At 44.7% G+C, this 25385-nt stretch overlaps 1 pseudogene; it reads left to right on the top strand.

Moving 5' to 3' along the window:
* LOC129860059 (phenylalanine--tRNA ligase, mitochondrial-like) overlaps window positions 1-25385 on the top strand; it is a 298841-nt pseudogene that overhangs the window by 49135 nt on the left and 224321 nt on the right.

The following is a 25385-nucleotide window of genomic DNA, read 5'->3' as shown; positions in this document are numbered from 1 at the left end:
GTGACATGGGGTATGTGTGTATTTTGGGGTATTATATGGTAGAGGGGGTGTTGGCTGTAGTTTATGGTTTTGTGTTGAGTGTATGTGTCTAGCTGTGTCTATGCTGGGTGTAGTTGTCTAGGAAAGTCTATGGTGGCCGGAATGGGTTCTCAATTAGAGACAGCTGATTTCGGTTGTCTCTAATTGGGAGCCATATTTAAGGCTGCCATAGGCTTTAGCTGTTTGTGGGTCATTGTTTATGTATATGTCGACGTAAGTAGTTTGTGTGTGCACTTACGTTTGAAGTTTCACGATCGTTTGTTGTTTTGTTAGTGTTGTATAAGTGTTTGGTGATCATCTTCGTCGTGGTAAATAAAGAAGATGTATTCAAATCATGTTGCGCCTTGGTCCTCTCGTTCATGTCAACGCGATCGTGACATCCGTCTCCCGCTCATTTTTCAGCCCATCTCCCCCTCAGCCTCCCTCCATCACTCACTCCGGGCCCACAGCGGTAAAGGAGGAAGGAGCAGGAAGGGGTAGGAGAAGAGAGACATCCCGCCCTACATGACGCCTAATGACCTTGTTGGCATTATTTATTGCCCGCGCTCTCCAACTTGTACCGGGAACCGGGTTTGGATGGACTGACGTGTCACCTCTGCTGCTGCCCAGAGCCTGTGCACTCTCGCTGCGCTTGGTCACGGCTTCTCTTCCTGCCTCCACCCACTCCCCCAATCCTCTCTCTAAACGCTGGACTGGTAATGAGGTGTGACCGGGGAGGTCAGCAGAGTTTCCTTTCACTCCCTCTGTGTTTTCCACTGCCCTCTGAATACACTTCAAGACCGGTGGCAGAGGCCTGGTCCACCCTCCTGGCCCCAGAGACCAATAACGCTCTGGACTGGTTGACACTTGGGATTATTCATCCTCTTTTCAGCCAGGGGAGGTGTTTTTTGGACCCATATTTCTTATGGCTCGGTTGGACTGTGGTATTTGATGCAGCATAGTTGGTGGTTTGAGGATATGCATTAGCTGGAAGTTGCTTTGGATGAAAGCCTTTGCTAAAAGACCATTATTGTACTATTGTACAGTACTACCAAAGACAAGGGGATCCATTTATGTCTTTCGAAGAAGAGGTTTATTCTAAATCCCAAATCAACCCATACCCACTCCTGTAGATCTGAAGGGATAAGTGTAAGCAATATGCTACTTGCTTCACTTTGCCTTCAGATAGGCTTGGTGGAATTTTTGCATATTGCTTACCCCTATCCAATCTCTTCAGATCTACAGAAGTGCCTTCTACAGAAGTGCCTAGTGAAGAGGGGCTAGAGTTTGATTTGGGATTCAGCGAGAGTGTCTAATTAGCCTCATATTTCCCCAGTGTGAGGGGTCTGAGGAGAGACCAGGGATTCCCAAAGCCCGGATGTTGTGCAACTCCCGTCGGGTACGAGTCAAACTCCGACTCCTGGCTTCACAACACACAGGCCTGTCTGGTTCGCCTACCTGCAGTCTGTTCCAGTGTAGCCTGTGGAAAGTTCCACAGATTTTAATGTGTTTTTATCTTCCTGTTCTATCCTCCACCGAAAATGTTTGACGTGATTTGTTTCAACCTCTGCTTTCCACAACACGATTCGAAAGGGAATGTTGTCACAGCGTCTCTACTCTTTTGTCATTACCGGTTCTTTATCACCAACTCTTTTGCTCTTCTTCATCTTCCTCTTAGTTTCTCTGTGTGGAAACTCTTTACCCTAAATGGATCAGCCAAATAATTGGTCTAAAATGATCTAAAAATAGCTTGTAGCAGCTCTATAACTAGGTTTGAAGTGACTTAGATGATTTGGGTATAAAATTCAAAGCATGAATTCCATTGGCTGTTGGTTAGAAATTTATTTAAAAATCTAAAACAAAGCGATTGGTGACAAACGCAAAGTGCGGATTGCGGTCTCTCCTTTTTTAGTTTTTTTTCTTCTAAACGTGCACTCAATTCTTTTTCTCTCTCGTTCACGTCCCTCTCCTCCTCCTCCCCTTCTCAACCTCTCAGTAAGTACCCACCTCTGACCAACGACATCTACTTCTGGCCGAGGGCTACACGGAGAAGGACTTCTATGACCTGGTGAGGGGCGTCGGAAGAGACCTAGTGTAGGAGATCAACCAGTTCACACATCCAAAGAAAGACGCCATGTTCTTCACAAGACAGCTGTGATACTCTAACACAGTGTTTCCCAGTGCTAGCACACCTGGGTCGTATTCATTAGTGCACACCGTAGCACCGTTTTGCAACGGAAAACAAGCGTTTCTTATTACGAAAATGTATCAAATATGTTAAACTGACTAATTATAATAATACAAGATGCAGTGAATGTTCTTTGTTTGGTTTGTACAGGCTTGTTTGAGATTAGGGGTAAATTGGATCTATTCCACTGCTCAACAAATAGGCTCGGAGAGCAAAGGTTAAGCTATACTCAATTCATCAGAGGGGCTCGGGATTGGCTTGTTTGCTGTTTTATAGCGAATGTGTCTCACAGCATCTACACTGAATGGAAATATAAACGCAACCTGCAAGAATTTCTAAGATTTTACTGAGTTACAGTTCATATATGGAAATCAGTCAAATGAAATGAATAAATTAGACCCTAATCTATGCGTTTCACATGACTGGGAATACAGATATGCATCAGTTGGTCACAGATGCCTTAAATAAAAAGGTAGGGGCGTGGATCAGAAAACCAGTCAGTATCTGGTGTGACCACCATTTGCATCATGCATCGCAACATATCACCTTTGCATAAAATTAATCGGGCTGTTTGATTGTGGCATGTGTAATGGTGTCTCACTCCCTATCAATGGCTGTGCGAAGTTGCTGGATATTAGCGGGACTTGAAACACGCTGGTGTACATGTCGATAAAGAGCATCTCAAACATGTTCAATTGGTGACATGTCTGGTGAGTATGCAGGCCATGGAAGAACAGGGACATTTTCAGCTTCCAGGAATTTTGTACAGATCCTTGCGACATGGGGCCATGCATTATCATGCTGTACCATGAGGTGATGGTGGCGGATGAATGGCACGACAATGGGCCTCAGGACCTCGTCACGGTATCTCTGTGCATTCAAATTGCCATCAATAAAATGCAATTGTGTTGGTTGTCCGTAGCTTATGCCTGCCCATACCATACCCCCATCGCCACCAGTGGGCACTCTTCACAACAATGACATCAGCAAACCGCTCGCCCACACGAAGCCATACAGGCTGTCTGCCATCTGCCCGGTACAGTTGAAACCGGGATTCATCCGTGAAGAGCACACTTCTCCAGCGTGCAAGTGACCATCATAGGTGAGCATTTGCCCACTGGAGTTCGTTACGGCGCCGAAATGCAGCCAGGTCAAGACCCTAGTGAGGATGACGAGCACGCAGATGAGCTTCCTTGAGATGGTTTCTGACAGTTTGTGCAGAAAGTCTTCGGTTGTGCAAACCCACAGTTTCTTCAGCTGTCCAGGTGGCTTGCTTCTCGCAGTTGAAGAAGCCGGATGTGGAGGTCCTGGGCTGGCATGGTTACACGTCGTCTGCGGTTGTGAGGCCAGTTGGACGTACTGTCAAATTCTCTAACATTCCTACAATCAGCATGCCAATTGCACGCTCCCTCCAAACTTGAGACATCTGTGGCATTGTGTTGTGTCACAAAACTTCACATTTTACAGTGGCCTTTTATTTTCTACAGCACAAGTTGCACCTGTGTAATGATCTTGATGTTTAATCAGTTTATTGATATGCCACACCTACTTATTATGCAAGATAATGTGGCCCAACTGAGCCAAGTGCTGTTTGCTCTGAGTGGAGCCCTTAATCTAATGACAATGAAGGACCAAGGGTCAATGTTTGTTAATGGCACATGTTCATTTGATCTGATTCACGTCGCCGACTTGAGGCTCGCTCTGTTTGTTTTGCACTCACTCACGCACACACCTACTCTTTTTCTCTCTGTCTCTCTCGCTGTCTATTTCGATATCTCTCTTTCTCTTAATCTCTATTTCTCTTTGTCATAGACACAAACCTCTCTTTCTCTCTCACTCACTCTCTCTCTCACACACACGCACGCACGCACGCACACACGCACACAATTAACAAACAGAGCCTTTTGGACTAATCCCAGTACTGACAGGAACAAACAGGATTGGCCCAGTGACAGATCAATCACAAAGACTGATTGGCTTTGCCTTAGCTAATGAATTACCACATCAGAGGCCTGATTCCATCTCATTCCTATCAAGGATTTAGAGTTGCGGACAATGAAGGCTCTGTGTTGAAAGGTAGCAGCAGGCGTGGGCGTTCATACCTACCTTGTGACATACTAGCACTGAACAGAAGGGGCGGTATTTTCAAACCTCACTGAGCCTTTGTATTCCGGAGGTTAGCAATGCTAACAAATACATGTAAAATACCATAGAGAATAGTAACTAAATGCTAACAAGCGCATTGCGAAAATTGTACAAAGTCTCTGACCTAAAATATTTGCAGGGCAGACATCCAAAGTAGCTACAAATATTAAAATGTGTAAAAAAAAAAAATGTAAAAAAAAAATTCTTTCAACGGAAGTGACGGTATAGAAAAACCCTCCAATGACTTTTTCCAAATACCCCGGTATACGGTATATACGATATACCTCCCAAGCCTAGGTAGCAGTAACAACTTTTTAGTAGGACGTTGCCTTGTTCTCCCCCATTTTTACGATTGAAATTTGCAATAAACCTGAAAACACAGGATGGGTGAAAGCCATATGGCAGATGTCTTCACTTCACCAATCAACTCTTTACAAGTCATTGCCGCTCAGGGAAAGGAGACAAAGAGAGGAAGTCACTTAACCAACTTATTGAGATGCACTCTTGAGAGGGACCCTCTCCCTCCCTGTAGTGACAAAGCTGTTTCCTTTTCCTCCACAAACCGGTCCTTGGCGTTCACCCCTAAGCCTCAGTGGTTGATGTCTCATTTTGAAATACAGGGCGTAAGGGGCGGGCGGTGGACAGAGTGTGGCAAAAGACTTATGCCCACCCTGCGTCCTACTGGTTTACCGAACAGATTGTGTTTAATGGCGAAACAAGGGGCCTGCAGTTTGTAAAACCCCCTGTGAACATTAATCTCTGTCCCTGTTCTTAATCTTTTTTAAATAGCAACCTTTTCCCTACACTCCATTAATGACATCCATAAATATGATACATTCCGCGGTGGCATTAGGGTCTAATGGGTCTGTGTGCATGCGCGTGTGTGTGTCTGTGTGTGTGTGTGTGCGTGCGTGCGCATGTGTTTATTGTGAACTTGAGACAGAACATGATGACAGTCATCAGGATCATTACAAGTCTCTTACTTTCACAATACGTAAATGTCTGTCTGTTTGTATGTCTGCCTGTTCTCCTGTCTATCAGGTATGTGTGTGTCTTTGAGGGTGTTAGTATGTGTGAATTTGAAACAGCATATTATGACACTGAACCTCAAAGTCATCAGAATTTTGGGATAATTTGTGGCGCAGTATCCCCAATGCATCAGAGCCCCTGCATTATCCCCTTTTTTACCCACAAAGAGATGAGCCGAGGTGGCCGTGCTCACATCGATACGCAGCCCCCCTTTCGACAATAAATGTCCCAATTCCTCAAATTACCGCCACGTGATAATCAAACTCCATTTTAGCCCCAGCTAAACGTGACAGATGTCCTCCCTGTTAACCTTTAGAAATGTCACTTTTATGAACAAGATGGCTGGCTAATTGTTTTTTTTTTCCCCCAGCAGAAACGCTGACTCATGGAATTGGGCAAGCTGCTCCTGATGAGAGCGGACGGGCGACGGTACCCTTGTGTCTCTGTCTGTACGTCATTTATATTTAACCTGCACAAGGAGAGAGGAGTCTTCCGAGCCTTGTTTCCTCCATCTCCTTGGTGTACACCGTGTCCTGTGGAAAGAGGACACTGCACCACAAATCAATAAATGCACAAGCTTTCTCCTTGTCACTGTCCACTACATTGTAAACCATTTTAGTGTTCTTAGTACATTTACATTTGACTAATTTAGCAGACGCTCTTATCCAGAGCATCTTACCATCAGTGAGTTCAACTAAAGTAGGTAAAACAAGCAGATAACAATCATCGTTTAGAGCAACAAGTACTGTAATGACTTATTATTACAATGTACTTAGAGTTAGGGTTACTTCTGTACTGTCAGTGTAATACCTGTTACACTGCCAAATCAAAGCAAATGTTATTGGTCACATACACGTGATTAGCAGATGTTATTGTTGTTGTAGCGAAATGCTTGTGCTTCTAGTTCCAACAGTGCAGTAATATCTAACAAGTAATATATAACAAATTACACAACATATACCCAATACACAAAAATATAAGTAGGAATGAATTAAGAATATATACATATGGACGAGCAATGTCGGAGTGGAACAGACTAAGATACAGTAGAATAGTATAGAAAACAGTATATGCAGTTGAAGTTGGAAGTTTAAATACACTTAGGTTGGAGTCGTTAAAACTAGTTTTTCAACCACTCCACAAATGTCTTGTCAACAAACTATAGATTTGGCAAATCGGTTAGGACATCTACTTTGTGCATGACACAAGTCATTTTTCCAACACTTGTTTACAGATAGATTATTTCACTTATAATTCACTGTATCACAATTCCAGTGGGTCAGAAGTTTACATACACTAAGTTGACTGTGCCTTTAAACAGCTGGAAAATTCCAGAAAAGGATGTCGTGGCTTTAGAAGCTTCTGATAGGCGATTGACATATTTTGAGTCAATTGGAGGTGTACCTGTGGATGTATTTCAAGGCCTACCTTCAAACTCAGTGCCTCTTTGCTTGACATCATGGGAAAATCAAAAGAAATCAGCCAAGACCTCAGAAAAATAATTGTAGACCTCCACAAGTCTAGTTCATCCTTGGGAGCAATTTCCAAACACCTGAAGGTACCACGTTCATCTGTACAACCAATAGTACGCAAGTATAAACACCATGGGACCACGCAGCCGTCATACCGCTCAGGAAGGAGACACATTCTGTCTCCTAGAGATGAACATACTTTGGTGAGAAAAGTGCAACATAACCCGAAAGGCCGCTCAACAAGGAAGAAGCCACTGCTCCATAACCGCCATAAATAAGCCAGACTACGATTTGCAACTGCACATGGGGACAAAGATCGTAATTTTTGGAGAAATGTCCTCTGGTCTGATGAAACAAAAATAGAACTGTTTGGCCACAATGACCATCGTGATGTTTGGAGGAAGAAGGGGGAGGCTTGCAAGTCGAAGAACACCATCCCAACTGTGAAGCACGGGGGTGGAAAAATCATGTTGTGGGGGTGCTTTGCTGCATGAGGGACTGGTGCACTTCACAAAATAGATGGCATCATGGGGAGGAAATTGTGGATATATTGAAGCAACATCTCAAGACATCAGTCAGGAAGTTAAAGCTTGGTCGCAAATGGGTCTTCCATATGGACAATGACCCCAAGCATACTTCCAAAGTTGAGGCAAAATGGCTTAAGGACAACAAAGTCAAGGTATTGGAGTGGCCATCACAATCCTATAGAAAATTCGTGGGCAGAACTGAAAAAGCGTGTGCGAGCAAGGAGGCCTAAAAACCTGACTCAGTTACACCAGCTCTGTCAGGAGGAATGGGCCAAAATTCACCCAATTTATTGTGTGAAGCTTGTGGAATGCTACCCAAAATGTTTGACCCAAGTTAAACAATTTAAAGGCAATGCTACCAAATACTAATTGAGTGTATGTAAACTTCTGACCCACTGAGAATGTTAAAATAAAGCTAAAATAAATCATTCTCTCTACTATTATTCTGACATTTCCCATTCTTAAAATAAAGTGGTGATCCTAACTGACCTAAGACAGGGAATTTTAGCTAGGATTAAATGTCAGGAACTGTGAAAAACTGAGTTTAAATGTATTTGGCTAAGGGGTATGTAAACTTCCAACTTCAACTGTACATATGAGATGAGTAATGCAAGATATGTAAGCATTAGTAGGTAAATGCGATACCGTAGAATAGTATAGAAAACAGTATATACACATGAGATGAGTAATACCAGATATGTAAACATTATTAAAGTGACTAGTCTTCCATTCCTTAAAGTGGCCAGTGATTCCTAGTCTATGTCTACAGTCTGATGACCTGGAGATAGAAGCTGTGTTTCAGTCTCTCGTTCCCAGCTTTGATGCACCTGTACTGACCTCGCCTTCTGGATGATAGCGGGGTAAACAGAAAGTGGCTCGGGTGGTTGATGTCCTTGATGATATTTTTGGCCTTCCTGTGACATTGGGTGCTGTAGGTGTCCTGGAGGGCGGGTAGTTTGCCCCCGGTAATGCGTTGTACAGACTACACCACCCTCTGGAGAGCCTTGCGGTTGCGGGCGGTGCAGTTGCCGTACCAGGCAGTGATACAGCCCGACAGGATGCTTTCAATTGTGCATCTGTAAATATTTGTAAAGGGTTTTAGATGACAAGCCAATTGTCTTTAGCCTCCTGAGGTTGAACCTTCTTCACCACACTGTCTGTGTGGGTGATCCATTTCAGTTTGTCAGTGATGTGTGCACCAAGGAACTTAAAACGTTCTACCCTCTCCACTGCTGTCCCGTCGATGTGGATGTGGATGGGGGGGGTGCTCCCTCTGCTGTTTCCTGAAGTCCATGATTATCTCCTTTGTTTTGTTGACGTTGAGTGAGAGGTTGTTTTCAAGGCACCACACTCCCAGAGCCCTCACCTTCTCCCTGTAGGCTGTCAATCAATCAATCAATCAATCAATTTTATTTTATATAGCCCTTCGTACATCAGATAATATCTCGAAGTGCTGTACAGAAACCCAGCCTAAAACCCCAAACAGCTAGAATGCAGGTGTAGAAGCACGGTGGCTAGGAAAAACTCCCTAGAAAGGCCAAAACCTAGGAAGAAACCTAGAGAGGAACCAGGCTATGAGGGGTGGCCAGTCCTCTTCTGGCTGTGCCGGGTGGAGATTATAACAGAACTATGCCAAGATGTTCAAAAATGTTCATAAGTGACAAGCATGGTCAAATAATAATCATGAATAATTTTCAGTTGGCTTTTCATAGCTGATCATTAAGAGTTGAAAAACAACAGGTCTGGGACAGGTGGCGGTTCCATAACCGCAGGCAGAACAGCTGAAACTGGAATAGCAGCAAGGCCAGGCGGACTGGGGACAGCAAGGAGTCACCACGGGCGGCAGTCCCGATGCATGGTCCTAGGGCCCAGGTCCTCCGAGAGAAAGAAAGAGAGAAGGAGAAAATTAGAGAGAGCCAAGATTTTCAAAATGTTCATAAATGACAAGCATGGTCAAATAATAATCAGGAATAAATCTCAGTTGGCTTTTCATAGCCGATCATTAAGAGTTGAAAACAGCAGGTCTGGGACAGGTAGGGGTTCCATAACCGCAGGCAGAAGAGTTGAAACTGGAATAGCAGCAAGGCCAGGCGGACTGGGGGCAGCAAGGAGTCACCACGGCCGGTAGTCCCGACGTATGGTCCTAGGGCTCAGGTCCTCCGAGAGAAAGAGAGAAGGAGAAAATTAGAGAGAGCCAAGATTTTCAAAATGTTCATAAATGACAAGCATGGTCAAATAATAATCAGGAATAAATCTCAGTTGGCTTTTCATAGCCGATCATTAAGAGTTGAAAACAGCAGGTCTGGGACAGGTAGGGGTTTCGTAACCGCAGGCAGAAACAGTTGAAACTGGAATAACAGCAAGGCCGGGCGGACTGGGGACAGCAAGGTGTCAGCATGCCCGGTAGTCCTGACGTATGGTCCTAGGGCTCAGGTTCTCAGAGAGAAAGAGAGAACGAGAGAATTAGAGAGAGCATACTTAAATTCACACAGGACACTGGATAAGACAGGAGAAGTATTCCAGGTATAACCAACTGACCCTAGCCCCCCGACACATAAACTACTGCAGCATAAATACTGGAGGCTGAGACAGGAGCGGTCAGGAGACACTGTGGCCCCATCCGAAGAAACCCCCGGACAGGGCCAAACAGGAAGGATATAACCCCACCCACTCTGCCAAAGCACAGCCCCCACACCACTAGAGGGATATCCTCAACCACCAACTTACAATCCTGAGACAAGGCCGAGTATAGCCCACAAAGGTCTCCATCACAGCACAACCAAGGGGGGGCGCCAACCCAGACAGGAAGTTCACGTCAGTAACTCAACCCACTCAAGTGACGCACCCCTCCTAGGGACGGCATGAAAGAGCACCAGCAAGCCAGTGACTCAGCCCCAGTAACAGGGTTAGAGGCAGAGAATCCCAGTGGAGAGAGGGGAACCGGCCCTGGAGAGACAGCAAGGGCGGTTCGTTGCTCCAGAGCCTTTCCGTTCACCTTCACACTCCTGGGCCAGACTACACTCAATCATATGACCTACTGAAGAGATAAGTCTTCAGTAAAGACTTAAAGGTTGAGACTGAGTCTGCGTCTCTCACATGGGTAGGCAGACTGTTCCATAAAAATGGAGATCTATAGGAGAAAGCCCTGCCTCCAGCTGTTTGCTTAGAAATTTTAGGGACAATTAGGAGGCCTGCGTCTTGTGACCGTAGCGTACGTGTAGGTATGTACGGCAGGACCAACTCGGAAAGATAGGTAGGAGCAAGCCCATGTAACGCTTTAAAGGTTAACAGTAAAACCTTGAAATCAGCCCTTGCCTTAACGGGAAGCCAGTGTAGGGAAGCTAGCACTGGAGTAATATGATCAAATTTCTTGGTTCTAGTCAGGATTCTAGCAGCCGTATTTAGCACTAACTGAAGTTTATTTAGTGCTTTATCCGGGTAGCCGGAAAGTAGAGCATTGCAGTAGTCTAACCTAGAAGTAACAAATGCATGGATTAATTTTTCTGCATCATTTTTGGACAGAAAATTTCTGATTTTTGCAATGTTACGTAGATGGAAAAAAGCTGTCCTTGAAACAGTCTTGATATGTTCGTCAAAAGAGAGATCAGGGTCAAGAGTAACGCCGAGGTTCTTCACAGTTTTATTTGAGACGACTTTACAACCATCAAGATGAATTGTCAGATTTAACAGAAGATCTCTTTGTTTCTTGGGACCTAGAACAAGCATCTCTGTTTTGTCCGAGTTTAAAAGTAGAAAGTTTTCAGCCATCCACTTCCTTATGTCTGAAACACAGGCTTCTAGCGAGGGCAATTTTGGGGCTTCACCATGTTTCATTGAAATGTACAGCTGTGTGTCATCCGCATAGCAGTGAAAGTTAACATTATGTTTTCGAATAACATCCCCAAGAGGTAAAATATATAGTGAAAACAATAGTGGTCCTAACACGGAACCTTGAGGAACACCGAAATGTACAGTTGATTTGTCAGAGGACAGACCATTCACAGAGACAAACTGATATCTTTCCGACAGGTAAGATCTAAACCAGGCCAGAACTTGTCCGTGTAGACCAATTTGGGTTTCCAGTCTCTCCAAAAGAATGTGGTGATCGATGGTGTCAAAGGCAGCACTAAGGTCTAGTAGCACGAGGACAGATGCAGAGCCTCGGTCTGACGCCATTAAAAGGTCATTTACCACCTTCACAAGTGCAGTCTCAGTGCTATGATGGGGTCTAAAACCAGACTGAAGCATTTCGTATACATTGTTTGTCTTCAGAAAGGCAGTGAGTTGCTGCGCAACAGCTTTTTCTAAAATTTTTGAGAGGAATGGAAGATTCGATATAGGCCGATAGTTTTTTATATTTTCCGGGTCAAGGTTTGGCTTTTTCAAGAGAGGCTTTATCACTGCCACTTTTAGTGAGTTTGGTACACATCCGGTGGATAGAGAGCTGTTTATTATGTTCAACATAGGAGGGCCAAGCACAGGAAGCAGCTCCTTCAGCAGTTTAGTAGGAATAGGATCCAGTATGCAGCTTGAAGGTTTAGAGGCCATGATTATTTTCATCATTGTGTCAAGAGATATAGTACTAAAACACTTAAGTGTCTCTCCCGATCCCAGGCCCTCGCAGAGCTGTGCAGATCCAGGACAGCTAAGCCCTGGAGGAATACGCAGATTCAAAGAGGAGTCCGTAATTTGCTTTCTAATGGTCATGATCTTTTCCTCAAAGAAGTTCATGAATTTATTACTGCTGAAGTGAAAGCCATCCTCTCTTGGGGAATGCTGCTTTTTAGTTAGCTTTGCAACAGTATCAAAAAGAAATTTTGGATTGTTCTTATTTTCCTCGATTAAGTTGGAAAAGTAGGATGATCGAGCAGCAGTGAGGGCTCTTCGGTACTGCACGGTACTGTCTTTCCAAGCTAGTCGGAAGACTTCCAGTTTTGTGTGGCGCCATTTCCGTTCCAATTTCCTGGAAGCTTGCTTCAAAGCTCGGGTATTTTCTGTATACCAGGGAGCTAGTTTCTTATGACAAATGTTTTTCGTTTTTAGGGGTGCAACTGCATCTAGGGTATTGCGCAAGGTTAAATTGAGTTCCTCAGTTAAGTGGTTAACTGATTTTTGTCCTCTGACGTCCTTGGGTAGGCAGAAGGAGTCTGGAAGGGCATCAAGGAATTTTTGTGTTGTCTGAGAATTTATAGCACGACTTTTGATGCTCCTTGGTTGGGGTCTGAGCAGATTATTTGTTGCGATTGCAAACGTAATAAAATGGTGGTCCGATAGTCCAGGATTATGTGGAAAAACATTAAGATCTACAACATTTATTCCATGGGACAAAACTAGGTCCAGAGTATGACTGTGGCAGTGAGTAGGTCCAGAGACATGTTGGACAAAACCCACTGAGTCGATGATGGCTCCGAAAGACTTTTGGAGTGGGTCTGTGGACTTCTCCATGTGAATATTAAAATCACCAAAAATTAGAATATGATCTGCTATGACTACAAGGTCTGATAGGAATTCAGGAAACTCAGAGAGGAACGCTGTATATGGCCCAGGAGGCCTGTAAACAGTAGCTATAAAAAGTGATTGAGTAGGCTGCATAGATTTCATGACTAGAAGCTCAAAAGACGAAAACGCCATTTTTTTTTTTGTAAATTGAAATTTGCTATTGTAGATGTTAGCAACACCTCCGCCTTTGCGGGATGCACGGGGGATATGGTCACTAGTGTAACCAGGAGGTGAGGCCTCATTTAACACAGTAAATTCATCAGGCTTAAGCCATGTTTCAGTCAGGCCAATCACATCAAGATTATGATCAGTGATTAGTTCATTGACTATGACTGCCTTTGAAGTGAGGGATCTAACATTAAGTAACCCTATTTTGAGATGTGAGGTATCACGATCTCTTTCAATAATGGCAGGAATGGAGGAGGTCTTTATCCTAATAAGATTGCTAAGGCGAACACCGCCATGTTTAGTTTTGCCCAACCTAGGTCGAGGCACAGACACAGTCTCAATGGGTATGGCTGAGCTGACTACACTGACTGTGCTATTGGCAGACTCCACTAAGCTGGCAGGTTGGCTAACAGCCTGCTGCCTGGCCTGCACCCTATTTCATTGTGGGGCTAAAGGAGTTAGAGCCCTATCTATGTTGGTAGATAAGATGAGAGCACCCCTCCAGGTAGGATGGAGTCCGTCACTCCTTAGCAGGTCAGGCTTGGTCCTGTTTGTGGGTGAGTCCCAGAAAGAGGGCCAATTATCTACAAATTCTATCTTTTGGGAGGGGCAGAAAACAGTTTTCAACCAGCGATTGAGTGCTGAGACTCTGCTGTAGAGCTCGTCACTCCCCCTAACTGGGAGGGGGCCAGAGACAATTACTCGATGCCGACACATCTTTCTAGCTGATTTACACGCTGAAGCTATGTTGCACTTGGTGACCTCTGACTGTTTCATCCTAACATCGTTGGTGCCGACGTGGATAACAATATCTCTATACTCTCTACACTCGCCAGATTTAGCTTTAGCCAGCACCATTTTAAGATTAGCCTTAACGTCGGTAGCCCTGCCCCCTGGTAAACAGTGTATGATCGCTGGGTGATTCGTTTTAAGTCTAATACTGCGGGTAATGGAGTCGCCAATGACTAGGGTTTTCAATTTGTCAGAGCTAACGGTGGGAGCCTTCGGCGTCTCAGACCCCGTAACGGGAGGAGTAGAGACAAGAGAAGACTCAGACTCAGACTCCGACTCGCTACATAATGGGGAAAACCGGTTGAAAGTTTCTGTCGGCTGAATGAGCGACACCGGTTGAGCATTCCAACAGCATTTCCCTCCAGAAGCCATGAGAAAGTTGTCCGGCTGCGGGGACTGTGCGGGGGGATTTATACTAACGTTACTATCTGTACTTACTGGTGGCACAGACGCTGTTTCTTCCTTTCCTACACTGAAAATACCCTTGCCTAACGATTGCGTCTGAAGCTGGGCTTGCAGCACAGCTATTTTCGCCTTAAGGCGATCGTTCTCCTGTATATTATGAGTACAGCGACTGCAATTAGAAGACATCATGTTAATGTTACTACTTAGCTTCGGTTGTTGAAGGTGTTGACGAACCATGTCCAGATAAAGCGTCCGGAGTGAAAAGGTTGAATGAGGGAAAAAAGTTGCGATGGAAAAACTAAAAATATAAACGGTAATTAAAAACAGAAACAAAACAAAAAACGTAAAGTTGTCAGCTAGCAAAGTAAAGTAAAGTTTGCAGCAAATCGCACAGCAACAAAACGCACCTGTCTCGTCATCTTTGGTAATCAAGCCCACTACTGTTGTGTCGTCTGCGAACTTGATGATTGAGTTGGAGGCGTGCTTGGCAACGCAGTCATGGGTGAACAGGGAGTACAGGAGGGGGCTGAGCACACACTCTTGTGGGGCCCCAATGTTGAGGATCAGCGGAGTAGAGGTGATGTCTCCTATCTTCCCCACCTGGGGGAGGCCTGTCAGGAAGTCCACGACCCAGTTGCACAGGGCGGGGTTCAGACCCAGGGACTCAAGCTTAATGATGAGTTTGGAGGGGACTATGGTGTTGAATGCTGAGCTATAGTCAATAAATAGCATTCTTACAAAGGTATTCCTCTTGTCCAGATGGGATAGGGCAGTGTGCAGGGTGATGGCGATTGCATTGTCTGTGGATCTATTGGGACGGTAAGCAAATTGTAGTGGGTCTAGGGTGGCAGGTAAGGTAGAGGTGATATGATCCTTGACTAGTCTCTCAAAGCACTTCATGATGACAGAGGTGAGTGCTACGGGGCGATAGTCATTAAGTTCAGTTACCTTTGCCTTCTTGGGTACAGGAAAAATGGTGGCCATCTTGAAGCATGTGGGGACAGCAGACTGGGATAAGGAGAGGTTGAATATGCCCGTAAACACACCAGCCAGCTGGTCTGCGCATGCTCTGAGGACGCGGCAAGGGATGCCGTCTGGACCGGCAGCCTTGCGAGGGTTAACGCGTTAAAATATTTTACTCACGTCGGCCACGGAGAAGGAGATCCCACAGTCCTTGGTAGCGAGCGAGCCGCGTCGGTGACACATTGTTATCCTCAAAGCGTGCGAAGAATGTGTTTAGCCTGTCTGGAAGCAAGACGTCGGTCTCGGCGACGTGGCTGGTTTGCTTTTGTCGTCCATGATTGTCTGTAGCTCCTGCCACATACGTCTCGTGTCTGGGCTGTTGAATTGCAACTCCACTTTATCTCTATACTGACGTTTAGCTTGTTTGATTGCCTTGCGGAGTGAATAACTACACTGTTTATATTCTGCCATAATACCAGTCGCCTTGCCATTGTTAAATGCGGTGGTTCGTGCTTTCAGTTTCGCGAGAATGCTACCGTCTATCCACGGTTTCTGGTTAGGGTAGGTTTTAATAGTCACAGTGGGTACTACATCTCCTATACACTTTCTTATAAACTCAGTCACCGTATCCGTGTATGCATCTTGATTATTTTCCCACACTACCAGTCCACGTGATAAAAACAATCCTGAAGCGAGGATTCCGATTGGTCAGACCAGTGTTGAATAGTACGAAGCACGGGCACTTCCTGTTTGAGTTTCTGCCTATAAGACGGGAGGAGCAAGATGAAGTCGTGGTCAGATTTGCCGAAAGGATATTTTGGGTCGGCCTTTGGAATAAGTTAAATTGCTCTGGGGTGAGTGAACGAAGGATCTGCTCCAGGGAAGCCGTATTCCTGGTCGTAATGTTGTTATTTCTGGTGAGTTACCGCCGCTCTAATATACAATAGTTCTTCCCAACTGTATGTAATGATTGTACTTGCAATGACACTGTGATATGAACACTGTAAAGTAGTGTTACCCAAAATGTTAGGTTACAACAGACTCAGTCATCTGACATCATGTAGAGCTGGGTGACTTCCTGATCACAGATATCAACAATGGTCAAATTTAAATCTGAAAAATGATGCATGCTATTGCCTCTTCCCAGTTTGCCAATGGTGGCAATCTTTTGAAGCAGTACGTTTCCCCACAGTGTAAGATTATGTCACACATTACTGAGTCTGCCTTTAAGCATACTATTAGTTCAACTATGTCATGCTCGTCGTTGGAATGAGAAGAGGAGGACCAATGCGCAGCGTGGTAAGTGTCCATATTGATAATTTATTATCATGAACACAAAACAAAACAACGAGAACGAAACGAAAGAGTCCTGAACGGTGAATACAAAAAAACACTGAACAGAAAATACAATCACCCACAAAACACAATGAAAAACAGGATACCTTAATATGGCTCCCAATCAGAGACAACGACTGACACCTGCCTCTGATTGAGAACCATACTAGGCCAAACACATAGAAACAGACAACCGAGACATACAACATAGAATGCCCACCCACATCACACCCTGACCAAACAAAACATAGACACATACAAAGCAATCTATGGTAAGGGCGTGACAAACTACCTCTAGAGGTCCAGGGATTGGACAAAAGAACAGCAAGAGTCATTTGATCAGTCAATCAATCAATCAGCCAACTGATCCTTCAATTCATCAATTCATCATTCCGACTCAAAGGTCTGTGTCTCGTTCTGTCTAAAAGTCCGCAAAGGCCCCAAACAGTATTCTTCTATTATAGCCTTTGAAATCGCAATATGACAGGCATACGTAACTCCTTTAAATGTCACATCACCGCGGAAACTCCTCCAGGTGATGTACAGCACCTGACATTCAAACAAACCATTCCATCTTTCTCAAGATATTTTGATGGGGTGAAATACAAGTTTGCATTGCCAGAAATGTCACATCAAAGTCTAATCAGCTCAAAGTCGAGAATTCCGTTTGAATGCCGTTTTGGAAAGACAACAATGGTTTGGGTTGCCTTTTGTGCCGTTCTGTAGTCGATAGTGAGACGTTTTACTGGCCTGCACTAGTATTCCTCGGACGTTGAGCTACAAATCAAAGCTGATAGGCACTAAAATGTAACACAAATCTGCATTTATTGGTCCGTAACGCTGTCAGATGTAATCGGGACAGATTAATTTGGGAAGTCGACTGCGCTGTCAATCAAGCTGACAGCTTGGACAGGAAGTACTTCTGTACGCCAGTGGTGGGCAGGCGGGTAGAGCGGCGAGAAAGGTCTTACTCTGAGCCCCGCGTGGATGATGTTGCGTTGCAGCAGATGAGGTGTTTTACAACCTCCCAGGGAAGGTAGTAAAATCTGGGCTGGTTTTTTTTGTGTTTTTTTCCCGGTGTTGTTTCGATACCGGTTTCTTACCTGAGTCAGTGAACGGCACAGTCGGTTAGTAACATTAGTAACATTATATTAACATGTAGTTACATAGTAGTTTATCCGTTAAGCTATATTACCATGTCGCTACAAAGGTGTTACTATGTAAGTAGCCGTATATGTTACAACTCTACAATCTTATGAGGGGGGCAAGTTCCATTGATACCCCCCGTGCTGGTTTATATTTACGAGAAGAGGCTGTAGCATGGTTTGTCAAAACCAATGTGCGTCGTCATGGTGTATGCCAGGCTGTTGTCTGGTCGCTGTGATGTGCTGCATGCTCTCTATGTGTGACGCACATGACCAAGTGTGTGTGTAAAGGCACATGCGTGTGTGAGTGGGTGCGTCCCTGTGTGGGTACTCTTTAACCCTGCCTGGCCTTAACTCAGTGAGATCCAAAGCACCTCTCACCTCCACCACACCTGGCCTGACCCTCCGTCTGTCCCTTACAAGGCCCACGCGTCTCACCTCTACTCAGCAGGGAAGTGAGCACCAGGCCGCCATCTTTTGGATTGAATGAACGATTTACTGCTTCCACACTCAGGGAGAAAAAAACTGAAACGGGGGGAGGGGGAGAGATTTAGACAACAGGAACATGGAGGGCGTGCGTGCGTGCGTGCGTGAAAGAGGGAGAGCCATGCAGAGCGTCCTGTCACAGGATCAGTGAAATGTTTAGAGATAAATGGAGAGGAGAGGTGTGTGTGTGTGTGGTTGACAAATGGCTGTCTTCGGCAGTGAGTTGCTGTAGAGAGCTAGACTTGTTAAAAATCTGCCCTCTTTGTTGGAACCCTCCAGGGATCTTTCCAGAAGGCGAGGCGAAGCAGCAGGCTAATGCCCAGCACCGCCCCTGAGCCAGAGTGGAGCAGAGAGAGAGAGGGAGAGAGAGAGAGAGAGACCCGGGAGGAAGCTAGAGAGGGGATAGTGTTGGGGGGCGAGTAGGAGCCGTTGGAGAGAGAGAAAATCCCAGGGAGGGAGAGAGAGGGGCATGACAGAGAGAAGGATAACTGGCAGGGAGAGTGGGGTATCCTGGGAGCGACAGTATGGGGAGGGGGGTGGGGGGCTGGCAGAGAGTGAGAGACAGGAGAGAGAGAGAGAGACCAGGGAGGGAGAAAGAGGGGATTGAGTTTAATGGAGCACTGAGAGGAGCTACTGCAGGAAACGCCTGTGAATAATGCATCGTTGTTTACCGTGTACACTTCAATACGGTACAGTGCAGAGTGCATTACTCTATATCACACACAATTTGTTACTCACAAAATGTAAGATGTTTAAAAGTATATGCATATAGAACGCAAATTACAGTGCTATTGCAGATGGTAAAGTATTTGCCAAAACGTTATAAAAGGGAAATTACATTTGCCTTCAAACGATTTGTCAAGTGTGAAATGTGAACCATTACATAACATTAGATTTCTCTAATTAAAAATCTGAAATCATTAGGGGGATCCATATTATGAAATTAACATTTCATACTTTAGAGATGACAACCCTTTCGAAATCATTAAAGAAAGAATGACAAATTCCCAGTCTCCCTTCCCTTCTGTACGAAATAGAATCCCAACGTCTTTATGATCTCCTGTTCGTATACAGTACCCCAAGTTATTAGGTCTTTATTAGCCCACAGCATTAGTGCACAGTGCACCGTATCCCCCAGAGTTTTCTAACAGGCAGTGCTTTATGACATTAGCCGGCTGAACTGAGCGTAATGGGAGCTCGACCAGATTTATGCTGAAGGTGCTGCCAAGCGGCCCGGGGCAGCTGGGTAATCTGGATGTAATTGAGAGTGGGGGTCACAGGGGAAGAGCCCCTCGGGCTGATAGGTCTGCCACAATGCACTGCCACAATGCACTGTTTTGGTGCCGTGTAGACTTTTCCAGTATTGTGGCTCCTGACATAGGTGAACATACAGTAGTAATACACTGCTATAGTGAGTGACCCTTTGACAGAGGGAAAGAAGGAGTGTACTGTAAATCCTCATAGTAAATTTTCCATCTAAAAGCATGCTATTCTGTGATCAGTTTGATATGTGTGACATGGTGCCATTTTGTCAGCATAACCAATAAACCATTTAATCTGCTAACGTTCTTGCCCGGGTTTTATTAAAGAAAAGGCTGTCCAACTTGGTTTCATTTCCTCATTAACAGGTGGACTGCCGGTGCACGGGCATCCTCAATTAATCGCTGCAGATGCAGGTGCACCTTTTCCCGCAGACAGCTTCCCATTGATTTCCAACAATAAACACCATTCTGTTAGGGTGAGAGGCTTCAAATGGAGCTGTCAAATTTGAAACTCAGAAAAGGAAGAGATCGAGACAGGGAAGGAGAGAGAGAGAGATGGAGGGAAGGAGGAGAGGTAGAGAGAACTTGGAAAGAGCAGTCTGGAGTTTCAGCCTGTCATAACCAATGTTCGTCAACGTCATAGCTAAGCAGTGTTGATTAGGAACATCCGGCCCATCGGCGGAGACGCTGCTCCACCCTAGCTGGCTGAGGCCTGCTGCGTCTTTGGCTAAGAGCAGAGAATGTCGGACAGTTCTCTGAGATCCTTCAGACAACCGACACTCATCAGTTATTGCTGACTCTACACTGTCCCCTCTTATTATTTTGCCAAGATATTGACCAATTCATCACATTCATTCGCCCCACAAGCCCCCGAGCTGTCGTAAAGAATACGGACAAGGAATCTCCGTCTACTACCTCAGGGACGGACGTCAGCCATTTTGAAAGATGTAACTTGTTTGGGAAGTCATGCGTACCACCTCCTCCTCCTAGCACAGCGAGGCAGGTGCTTCTTGTCCTTGGTCCAGCACTGATTCATCGTCCCGTTCGCATCGCAAACAGTTTATGTAAGGTTGTTTTATGATGAAGACCACAGTTGGACGAGAGCCTCCTTGAATCACTGCTCTTGGCGCCGAGTCACAGTCCGTAGTAGTGGATCCCTGAGAGTTTAGCCGTGGTGATTCATCCCGTCATGAAGTGCTGTGCCATCTGATGAAAGCCGGTGTAGCGTGGCCAAAGTGCTTGTTTACCGCGAGTCCTCGCTTTCTCTCACTGGTGCCCAGTCGCCGCCACTCTCTCCCTGTACACTCGCACTGTGTACACACTTAACGAAGGGGGGAAATGATTCGCTCTCCAGCCGCATGGGCCAACTAAATGGCCGTACCAGGCTTAAAACTGCGACCCTGTTGACTAGGCACATTGCCCAAAAAGCCCACTTTGGATTTCTAGTGGAACTCCCAATACAACCAACAAGGAACAGGGTAGAGAGGGTTCCATGACATGGGCAGCCAAATGGATTGGGAAAGCTATAGGGAAACTGACTAGGGACCGACAACCGAATGAACAAAATCATACGGGAAAAAATCTGAACGTAAACATAGTTCCAGATAGGGGTACTATTTGTTCACTCTGATTGAAGCCTGAATCTACATGATTGCCTGGTTTCGTGTTATTGACTATACACAGTTAGCAGGTACCCCCAAAAACAAAACAAAAATGATTAGTAAAGTGCCTTAACAAATGGCATGGAAATCAAATAAATGGTTAACACGGACACAAAAAAGCTACCACGGAGCAAGGAAGAGAGATGCACCGGGTTAGCTCCGCGGTCCGAGGGGAGTATCAATGGAGTGTTCTCTAATTATAGTGTTTACTAATTAGCGGAAGACATGGATGGGTAATGTGTGTGGGTAGTGAATGGGGTCTATGTAATGAGCATTGGGCCTTGGGAGAACGCTAAAATAAATGGGAGCTTCTGCCACATTTTACTCTAAAGGCATCTCTGCCGCCATTACTTTAGATTTTTATCCTATCGGCCATTATCCTCATCCCACTGAAAGAAGTCGGTGAGGGAAGCACTTATAATAAGTGCCGTTTCAAAAACACTCCAATTGAGTCGGTTGTCTGTTGAGCAAAGGGTACGCATTTTCTTTTTCATTACTTATTCTACAAAGTTATTCTTTCCTTCACAAGGACTTCTCACTTAGCTCGTTTCTAAGAAATGAAGTGGGGCCTTGTTCCGATGTGTCGCGGTGATGATGAACTTCGATCCGGCCAGACTGAAGAGGGTCCTTGGAGTAGGCTGGTTCTAGGGGAGGAAAGGGTGAGAGAAAGAGAGAAAGAGAGAGAGAAATAGGGAGTGAGAGAGAGTTGGGGCTTAGGGTTATCTACTGGATCAATTCAGTAATTAGAGCAGTGGCAAGGCAGACAGGTGACAAAAGCCAGGCTGGAATGTCTCTTTCCTTCGCCTCTGAGGGATCATGGAAAGATCATTTGAAATGCAGGACTTGTGTATGTATTTGTGACTTTGTGCATTGATATGTTTGGTTTATCAGCTGTGGTCAACCACAATAGTCTTAGTGAGTTTGAGAAGCAGTATTGGAATGGAAAACCTCTAAAAAGTTTTGCTTTTTGCCCCAGACTGTTATCCAGGGCAAAGCACTGGTCCGGGATGGCAGGTAACCAATGGAATATTGAGTCAAACAGCAACAGAGAGCATGTAAGTGAGAGGCTGTTTGAATACTTCACGTTAGAGCAAGGGGAATGACATCGTCCTGGTTGAATTTGGCGTTTGCAGCTTCAGTGCTGGCCATTGGCTAGGCGTCTAGGGGACTAATGCTGCCAGCAAAAGGTCAAGTTGAATGTCACTCTTTACTCTGCTCTTATAAACAGAGGGTCGCGGGGGACTCTGCCTGGAACTCGCTCGGCAAAACCTTGCTCAGTAATCATCATTACAAACAACACTCCCAGGCGTGCATGCACACACGGACACACACCCAGTCCTGCAGCTGTCCCTCTCGACCTTACAGCCTCTGAAGACAGACAGCGAGCTGAATATACCCATCACTGTCCACTGCCTTGTAGAACAGTCTACAGTCCAGAGGCCATCAATCACAGCATGAGTGACACGCCTATAACAGGAGAGAAGAGGGAGGGCGAGGGAAAGGGAGGAGAGGAAAGAAGAGGGAGTGACAGGAGAAGGGAGGTTAGGGAGGGGGAGAGAGGGAGGTCACTGCTAATGTGTGGAAGTGGAGGAAGAAATGGAGAAGAGGATGATGGACAGGAAAAGGAGATTAATTCATCCACTTTCTCACACCACACACACTTTCTCCCCATACACATGGGGGAGTATACAAATGTAACGTTATGACTATAAGCACTGTTCCCTGAAGGAGGGAGACGGGGCCAAACAGGTGTTGTACCTCGTTTCCCTCCTTCATGGAACAGGAGTTATATTCATAACGTTACGTTCCCTTTCAGTCAGTCAACTTCAGTACAACATACTATGGGGAAATCACACCCCAAGCTGACCCCAATGGATACTAAAGGAAACAGCCCATGGCAGAACAACCAGACCTGACCCTGCCAGATGCATCAGTCTGAGTATTGCACACACAGCGCACTGCCTAGTGACTTTCCCTTGTCTCAGCTGTAAGCACACTGGGATCAGTGACATTCAAGCAATAAAACCTCACAAAAGTGTCTGTTGATGCCCAACTCACCGTAGCAGAGAGTGCCCTGCTGCAAGCTGAATTATCAAAAAGGACAAAAAGCTGGTCACATAACTGGATATCCCGGTCCGTTCAATGTATATTCATAAAGCTCGCACCGGACACAGTGTAACCTCTGTTGCGCTTCAGAAGCAAAATGAGGAGGCGAAATAGAAAAATGCTCAAAAGCTAAGGGCCTGCGGCCATGTTCCCTTCTTTTTTTCTTTTTTCTGGCTAGCTAACAGTAGCTAGCCAGTTAGCCCTATTGACTTATTATGGGCTTGCGATCTACGGTACGTAGGCAGGTAAACATGCCAAAATTAACCTGTTGGGGATGGGGGCGCTGTTTAGACTATTTATGCTAATGTGGCTAATTTTTTAAACGGCTTCCCACAAAATCCTTGATCGTACAATATGCATATTATTATTATTATTGGATAGAAAACAGTCTATAGTTTCTATAGGAGTTGAAATTTTGTCTCTAAGTGGAACAGAGCCCATTCTACAGCAATTTCCCTGACATGGAGTCAGATTTGAGAAATGTTGGCCACTTTTCTGAAGTCAGTTAAAAGGGCACTGTCGTTGCTATGACTATACGGACACTTCTTACGTCTTCCCCTGGATGCCTTTACGTGATGACGATTCCAACGGGCTCGATTGCGCGTTCACAGGCCCTACAAATGAAAAAACTCTGAAGCTAGTCATTCTTTGGGAGCTGCGTAACGCGCGTGGAAGACACCGACCCTCTCCTGTTCCAAGCGTTAGTTTAGCCTGTTATATTTCTCCGGTCATCTTTTCACTCGTTATAGGAGTTACAAACATCATAAAGTAGTTAATTTAAAGCGTTTTATAGCAATTTATATCCGTTTAGTGCGATTTTGGGACATTTATTTTTGCAACGATGTGAAAAGTTGGGCACGCTTTTCAGTTCATCCCGAACGCAGTTGACATTTCCACATGGCAAGAGGACAGCTTTCCACCAAAAGACGATTTCTCCCAAGAAAGGATCCTTTGCCCAAGATACTGATGGAAGAACAGCTCAAGGTAGGACATTTTTATTATGATAAATCGTGTTTCTGTCGAAACATTTTAGTGGCTTAGGACGCCATGTTTTTTGACGTAGCTTCGCTTGGCGCAAACTGTATTGAAAAGTAAGGATAAATTAAAAAATGTAATAACGCAATTGTATTAAGAATTAAATTGTCTATCAATCCCTGTCCACCCTATATTTTTTAGTCACGTTTATGAGTATTTATGTATAAGAGTAGATCACTGTCTAAGTGGCGCAAGGACATTTTCTTTACCAGCTTGTCTACATTTCACATTGTCTAACCATGATTTTGGTGGCTAAATATAAACATTTTCGATCAAACTGTATATGCATGTTGTAATGTGATGTTACAGGAGTGTCATCGGAAGAATTCTGAGAAGGTTAGTGAAAAAATTAATATCTTTTGGCGATGTTGACTTTTATCGCTCACTTTGGCTAGAATCAATGCTGGGCTGCTAATTGCTATGTGCTAAGCTAATATAACGATTTATTGTGTTTTCGCTGTAAGACACTTAGAAAATCTGAAATATTGTCTGTATTCACAGGATCTGTGTCTTTCGATTCGTGTATGCTGTGTATTTTTACGAAATGTTTGATGATTAGTAGTTAGGTAAACACGTTGCTCATTGTAATTATTCTAGTCCATTTGTGATGGTGGGTGCAATTGTAAACTATGCCATATACCTGAAATATGCACTTTTTTCTAACAAAACCTATCCCATACCATAAATATGTTATCAGACTGTCATCTAATGAGTTTTTTTGTTGGTTAGGGGCTATAAATATCTTCGTTTAGCCGAATTGGTGATGGCTACTGGTGTTGGTGGACAAATAAAAGATGGTGGATTATGCTAATGTGTTTTTAGGTAATAGATGTACATCTTTACATATTGTGTCTTCCCTGTAAAACATTTTAAAAATCGGAAATGTTGACTGGATTCATAAGATCTGTGTCTTTCATTAGCTGTATTGGACTTTAATGTGTGAAAGTTAAATATTTTAAAAAAATATTTTTTTTGAATTTCGCGGCACTGGTTTTTCAGTGGGGGGGGGGGGGGGTGCCGCTAGCGCCACGCTGATCCTAGACAGGTTAACAGAGCATGTATTTCTTAACGTATCAAGATAAAAAATTGTAGTAAGGCAACATATGTGAATAGGCAACATTTTATTTCGAAGTTGGAGTGTATTTTCAC

The sequence above is a fragment of the Salvelinus fontinalis genome, chromosome 7 (assembly GCF_029448725.1).
Source record: "Salvelinus fontinalis isolate EN_2023a chromosome 7, ASM2944872v1, whole genome shotgun sequence".
Taxonomy (NCBI): Eukaryota; Metazoa; Chordata; class Actinopteri; order Salmoniformes; family Salmonidae; genus Salvelinus; species Salvelinus fontinalis.
This window is presented reverse-complemented; position numbering and strand designations above follow the sequence as displayed.